This window comes from Bison bison, unplaced genomic scaffold, assembly GCF_000754665.1.
Source record: "Bison bison bison isolate TAMUID 2011002044 unplaced genomic scaffold, Bison_UMD1.0 scf7180017864183, whole genome shotgun sequence".
Taxonomy (NCBI): Eukaryota; Metazoa; Chordata; class Mammalia; order Artiodactyla; family Bovidae; genus Bison; species Bison bison.
The window spans coordinates 8,717,431-8,724,883 of record NW_011494755.1 but is presented as its reverse complement, the minus strand read 5'-3'; the positions used below and the strand labels follow the sequence as shown (position 1 = coordinate 8,724,883).

General features: G+C 38.9%; 1 protein-coding gene across 2 annotated transcripts in view; it reads right to left on the bottom strand.

Annotated features, from left to right (window-relative positions):
- HSDL2 (hydroxysteroid dehydrogenase like 2) overlaps positions 1-7,453 on the bottom strand; it is a 61,133-nt gene that overhangs the window by 21,385 nt on the left and 32,295 nt on the right. The window lies entirely within an intron of this gene.

Here is a 7,453-nt window from a genome sequence, read left to right as displayed (position 1 = left end):
ACCTCACAGTTTTGTTCCCTGACCAGGGATGATGAATCCATGCCCCATCCAGGGGAAGCTCCGAGTCTTAACCACTGGACCACCAGGGAAGTCCCAAGGAAGAATGTTTAAACTATCTATAATCCTTCTCCCCAGAGAAAATTATTATTAATGTTTGCATATAATTTCCACTGTTTTCGGTGCATATGATTTTTAATTAATTAATTAATTTCTGGTTGCACTGAGTCTCACTCTTGGTGCGGGCTTTCTCTAGTTGTGGCGAGTGGAGGCTAATCCTCCTTGCGGTGCAAGGGCGTCTCACTGCGGCGTCTTCTCTGCTTGCGGAGCACAGGTTCTAAGGCTCGCAGGCTCAGTAGCCGTGGCCCTCAGGTTTAGTTGCTCTGAGGCACATGGGATCTTCCTGGACCAGGGGTTGAACCCATATCTCCTGCACTGGCAGGTGGATACTTATACACTGTGCATCAGGGAAGTCCCATACATATAATTTTTAAATTATGTTTTTGTGAAGTAACCTGAAACTCTACCATTAATACTACATTATTAATTACGCACTGTCAAAGTTGTGAATAGTAACTTATCTCAATTTACATTTAAAGCAACGAAAATCAATTTGTTTAAATGTATTTTAGGCTTCAGTTTCTAGTAATTTAGATAAACGCCTCTCCATTCTACTGTTAAACCACCATTTGAAATCATTACTTACTGAAATAACCTATGTAATTCAGTCCACAAGATGAAAAGTTTGTAGTTTTTAAGAGCCACTGACTCTTCCTCATTCAACAGTTACTGAATGTCATTTAAAAAGGCAGGCACTACTGGGGGTACTGGGCACAGATGAGTGGGCAAAGCACACAAAGGCCCTACTTTCATGGCAATTACCTCCTAGCACACTTCCCTCTTTCAAAGCGTACACATGAACTTGGGGAATTTCTCAAGTGCACTGAATTAGAAGATACTTCACATTATAACTAAAATTCCTTTTCTAGGAATATATTTTTTAACTTTACCAATAGTTCAAGAGCTCTGGCCTCACTCTTGAAGTGGTACCTTATGACTGAAAAATAGCAGCTAACATTTATGAAGTGTACCCTGTGCTGGGCATGCTGCTACATACTTTACATATATTATCTGAATGAATTCCACAAGGCATGCACCATTATTATCCTCATTTTACAGATGACAGTACTCAGGCACAGAGGGGTCAAGGAGCTAAGGTCCAAGGTTACAGGAGCTAGGATTCAAACAGCTGGACTTCAGAGCCAGGCCCTTAGCCGCTATGTGATTAATGGGTCGTACTTTGTTAATCAACATTTGTAGAGTTCAGTTATCATCTTAGTCCTATAAACTCAAGAATTTTTCTATAAATATTTCAATACAGACAATGAGACCGTAGGCATACATACACACTCCACTCTGTGTACTATATTAATGGTATGCAAAGTCTTAAAAATGATTAAGAATATGTCATGTACATGTGTGTGTGTGTATTTACACACACATGCAATATAAGAATAAGGGATGGTTTCCCAAACAACCTATCATTACTTTAATTACTTTTCTATGGAAAATACAAACAAGGCATGAATAAACCCCCTAAATCAGGAAGTGAGCCATGCAGTTGCTCTCAACAAAAGTTTTGCAATGTCAACAGGCCAACCCAAGAGCTAATACAACTGACAATAAAAGCAGATTAGTAACAGGATGAATCAAATCAAATTCCCTGATGATTTCTGGCAAAAAAAAAAAAAAGAAATCAAGATTTATAATGAAAGCTGATATGCCTTGGATCACAAGAATCCTAAAAGCAACCCTGAAACTTAAGTCTTATTAAGCAATAACTGGAAAGTATGGCCCTCCTGATTATAGCTTGGTATATGAAAAAAAATTTATGTCTTCTAAGCACAAGAAATAATTTTAGTTTTGTTTCTTTTTTTAAAAAATACTTTACTGAAGAGATGAATACATATTTTAACCATTTTCAATCATATGTACATATATTTTAACCACTTTTTTGCTGGAGTGCATGCAAAATCGCTTCAGTTGTGTTCGACTCTTTGCAACTCTATGGACTGTAGCCTGCCAGGCTCCTTTGTCTATGGGATTCTCTAGGCAAGACTATTGGAGTGGGTTGCTGTGCCCTTCTCCAGGGGATCTTCCTGACCCAGGGATTGAACCCACATCTCTTACGTCTCCCGCACTGGCAGGCGTACTTCACCACCGGAGAAGCCCTTTTGATGGCGTAGGTGTGTGTTATTGGTTTTCTTTCAGATTAACCTTTTTTAAAAAAAATTAATTTATTTATTTTAATTGGAGGCTAATTACTTTACAATATTGTAGTGGTTTTTGCCGTACATTGACATGAATCAACCATAGGCACACATGTGTTCCCCATCCAAAACCCCCCTCCCGCCTCCCTCCCTATCCCATCGCCCGGGGTCATCCCTTGGCACCAGCCCTGAGCATCCTGTATCATGCATCAAACCTGGACGGGCAATCTGCTTCACATATGATAATATACACGTTTCAATGCTACCCTCTCAAATCATCCCACCCTTGCCTTCTCCCACAGAGTCCAAAGACTGTTTTTTACATCTGTGTCTCTTTTGCTGTCTCGCATACAGGGTTATCATTACCATCTTTCTAAATTCCATATATATGCATTAGTATACTGTATTAGTGTTTTTCTTTCTGACTTACTTCACTCTGTGTAATAGGCTCCAGTTTCACCAACCTCATTAGAACTGATTCAAATGCATTCTTTTTAATGGCTGAGTAATACTCCATTGTGTATATGTACCACAGCTTTCTCATCCATTCGTCTGCCAATGGACATCTAGGTTGCTTCCATGTCCTGGCTATTGTAAACAGTGCTGTGATGAACATTGGGGTACACGTGTCTCTTTCAATTCTGGTTTCCTCAGTGTGTATGCCCAGCAGCAGGCTTGCTGTGTCGTATGGCAGTTCTATTTCCAGTTTTTTAAGGAATCTCCACACTGTTCTCCATAGAGGCCGTACTAGTTTGAATTCCACCAACAGTGTACGAAGGTTCCCTTTTCTCCACACCCTCTCCAGCATTTATTGTTTGTAGACTCTTTGATAGCAGCCATTCTGACTGGCATGTGAGGGTACCTCATTGTGGTTTTGATTTGCATTTTTCTGATAATAAGTGATGTTGAGCATCTTTTCATGTGTTTGTTAGCCATCTGTACGTCTTCTCTGGAGAAATGTCTGTTTAGTCCTTTGGCCCATTTTTTGATTGGGTCATTTATTTTTCTGGAATTGAGCTGCAGGAGCTGCTTGTATATTTTTGAGATTGATTCTTTGTCAGTTGCTTCGTTTGGTAATATTTTCTCCCATTCTGAAGGCTCTTTTCTCCTTGCTTATAGTTTCCTTCGTTGTGCAAAAGCTTTTAAGTTTACTTAGGTCCCATTTGTATATTCTTAGTTTTATTTCAGATTAATCACTTTTAAGTGCACAATTCTTTGGCATTAAGTACATTCACAATGCAGTACATCACTGCCATCCATTCCCAAAACTTTTCAAAATATCTTTTAAAAAATTATCTCAATAAATTGGTTTATAATAGTATAGATGTTTCAGGTGTTTATATTTAGACTTCTGTATACACTACAGCATGCTAACCACCGAAAGTTTAGCTTCCATCCATTACCATACAGTTAATCCCCTTTACCGATTTCACCCTCCCCACACTTCCCCTCTGGTACCCGCTACTCTGTTCTCTGTATCTGCACATACACATATATTCTTGTATGTGCTCACTGAACCAAAGATACCATTGATTATCAAGTGTAACCACCAAGGAGAAAAAACCTGCCAGTTAAACTATAACACATCAACTATATATGAGCAACCTGGTATCCAAGATGTAAACTTGAAAACATGGGCATCTCAGAATCAAGGAAATATGGTATAAACTGCTTAACCTAGTTGATAAGTAGGTCCCTTGAAAATGGAAACCAGTTTTGGTTTTGGTTTCTAGTACCACAGAGGCCAGCTGCCACCTTGACCTCCCTGGTTAGCTGAGTTTTCATGTCTGGACCACGTTATATGGTCCAGAGAGAAAAGATGTGTCTTTTAAATAGAGGCCTCAGAAACCGCAAGGAGCTTGAACACCCTTTCAAATCCATTTTCAGTGCCTCCATCATGAATAATGCAATATTCTAGCTAGGTTTCCTGCCTCCTCTTTCCACAATCTTACAAGTTAGCCTATTCAGATGCTAAATTAAACTTCCTAAACCTCATCAACAAACCACTGCTCCTCTTTGCCTTCTGCTTATTATTGCTCTCCTGCCTCTAAAATTCTAAAGTGACTCTCTACTGAATACAGGTTAAAATTCAAGCTCCTAAACTTGGCAATCAAAACCCTTGGACTCAGTCTGTCCATCTCACCCACAACCGCACACCCACCCAACATCCAGGCCAATCCGAACTATTCGCCAGTCGCTCCAGTTCAGAGGGAAATAAAAAGTCCACACCCCATCATAGATACACCATAACACCTTCTTGCAGTTCCACCAAACATCCAGTATTTTCCCATACTTCAGACTCTGTTGTTCCCTCTGCCAAGAATGCCTTGTTCAGTTCTCCTTGTTAATTCCAACATCCTCAGTCTTATTTCAATTGTTTCATTAAAGGACCTCCCTTTCTGACTTTTCATCTGAGCTACATGGTCCTCTTGCTATGTTTCAAAAGTATCCTTTACATCATTCATCATGCCATGTAACATAAGGAGCATGACCGTAAATTCAATTCACTATATTATACAAGTCTAGGACCCAAACGATACCAAGGGTTCCAAGATGTCAAGTAAACCTTCTATTAATAAAATGAACATCTCAACTAAAGCAAAGATCTAGGCAGTGAGCTGATTTCTCCTGCCAATCCTGATAATGTCCTTCACATTCCAAGTCATACAATATTCTTCCCCTTTCTTATATAAACCTTTTATTTGGAAAGTCTGTTATGGACCTACATGGAAACTAATCATACTGCCTTCATTCATTCATCAATATCAATATTTATTGAACGTCTGTAATGATGATAACCAAATGGACAAAACAGATACTATATCTTTAAGAAGCTTTTCTAGCAAGAAAGACATTAAATGACTATTGTTATTGTTATCAGTAATTTAAATTCAAATGCTGTAAGTGATGTGAAGGAGATGTAGATACTAACTTTCTGACTCTATCAACTTTAACAGCAAACAGCAGTGATTAAGGCAGGGAGAGGAAGCTGAGAAAGGATGAGAGAAGGAAAAGAAGCTGAAAAAAAGAGGCAAAGAAAAGTCCAAGTTTTAAACTGTTTTACTGTGATTCACAATAAGTAACAGTTCTTATGAGCAAGACTAAAAACACATAATACCTACACATAAACACTCATAAACATATGCATGTTTCATTTATATAGGATATTCATATATAAGTTTTAAAGTTTACCAAAAAACACTATTACAATGTGAAATGCTCTCTAATATTCTCTATTTCAATTAAAAATAAAATGAAACAACAGCAAAATTCTGGCTGCTATCCACTAAATCAATTTCACAATCCACCAAATTGATTTCATGCCTCACTAAATTGATTTCATGACTCACCAGTGAGTCTTGACATGTAGTTTGAAAATATCGTAGAAGCAGTTTTTCACTCTCATCTTTTGCCTGATTGCAACAAATAGCATTCTCTAGAAAATCTTAAAAGAATTTTGTCTGCTAGAGTAACATAAGGGAAATGAAGAAGCAATAAATCATGGTTCTGATACCCTGGTAGATTAGGAAATAAAGGAATCTTGGTCAAACTGGCAGATGGAATATTAAAAAAAAACTGATTCCTCATAAAAAAAAGTTAAAAATAGAACTGCCACATGATCCAGCAATTTCACTTCTGGGTATTTACCCAAAGAAAAGAAAACACCAATTCAAAAATATTTATGCATACCCATGTTCACTGCAGCATTACTTACAATAACCCAGATATGGAAGCAACCTAAAAGGCCATCAATAGATAAATAAGATGTGGTTATATATAATACATACATACACAATGGAACACTACTCAGCCATTAAAAAAATGAAATCTTGCTACCTGTGACAACATGGATGGATTTAGAGCATATTATGCTAAATGAAATGTCAGACAGAGGAAGACAAATATCATATGGTTTCACTTATGTGTGGAATCTGAAAAACAAAATAAATGAACAAAACAAAATGAAAACAGACAGATACAAACAGGTGGCTGCCAGAGGACAGTGGGGTACAGGGTGGGGCAAAATAGCTGAAAGTGATGAAGACAGACAGACCTCCAGTTATAAAATAATAAACCACAGGAATATAACATGTAGCATAAGGAATATGGTGAATGTTAGTGTAATAGCTTTGCATGGGGACAGATGGTTACTAGACTTATCACAGTGATCAGTTCACCACGTACGCAAGCATCAAGTGCCAATGTTGCACACCTGCAACTACCGTAAAACTGTAAATCAGCCGTGTTGCTGCTTTGTAGTCCCCAGGTTGTGTCCGACCTTTTTGTGACCCTACGGACTGTGCCCGTCAGGCTCCTCTGTCCATGGGATTTCCCAGACAAGAATACTGGAGTGGGTTGCATTTCCTTCTCCAGGGTATTTTCCCAACCCAGGGATCAATCCTGCATCTCCTGCATTGGCAGGCGGATTCTTTACCACTGAACCACCAGGGAAGCCCTACATCAACTACACTTCACATAAAAACCTTTTTTTTTTAAATTCCTGGAGTTCTTATTAGAAAACAAAGATGGTGATGAGAGAGCTGGGTGCAATGGCTAAATTTTCCTGACAGTTACATTAGCAACATATCCCAGGGCTCCATAAATTCTGCCCCACAGCCTCCTGTTCTCTCAGCTTCAATACCATAGACCATTAGGCCTCTCACCAGTGCCAGGGCTGAGGAAATGTCCTCACCTGCACACAGTAGATGGGAAGTGAAAGAAACCCCTCCTTTGTTCCTAAGCTACGACTCTGGGTACAGTCCACACTGCTGTACGTGGCAGTTCCATTCAAGAGCACCTCTAGGGCCATTATAATTTGCCAAAATACTGAATTAAATGTTCTTTTGCAGACAGCTCTATCAACCGACTCATTTACGAGCTGAAAAGGCCAAAGAGGTGTCCACTGAACCCTGCACAATGTCTGCCCCATGGCAACTGTCCACTAGGTATTCGTTGAGTGATGAATGAACAAAGAAAACAATGCCAGAAGGAAGAAGAATGGGAATAAACAATATCAAGGTCCTTAGAAGATATAGGAATACATTAAATGACCCAATGGGGAGAATCAGGAAAATCCTGTATTGACCCTAAGGAGATTCCCTAGAAAGGGGTCACACTAACTTACATGTTGGAGTTCTGATGTTAGTGCAACAAAGGTTCTGTTAATTTTTTTTTTAAGTGAAATG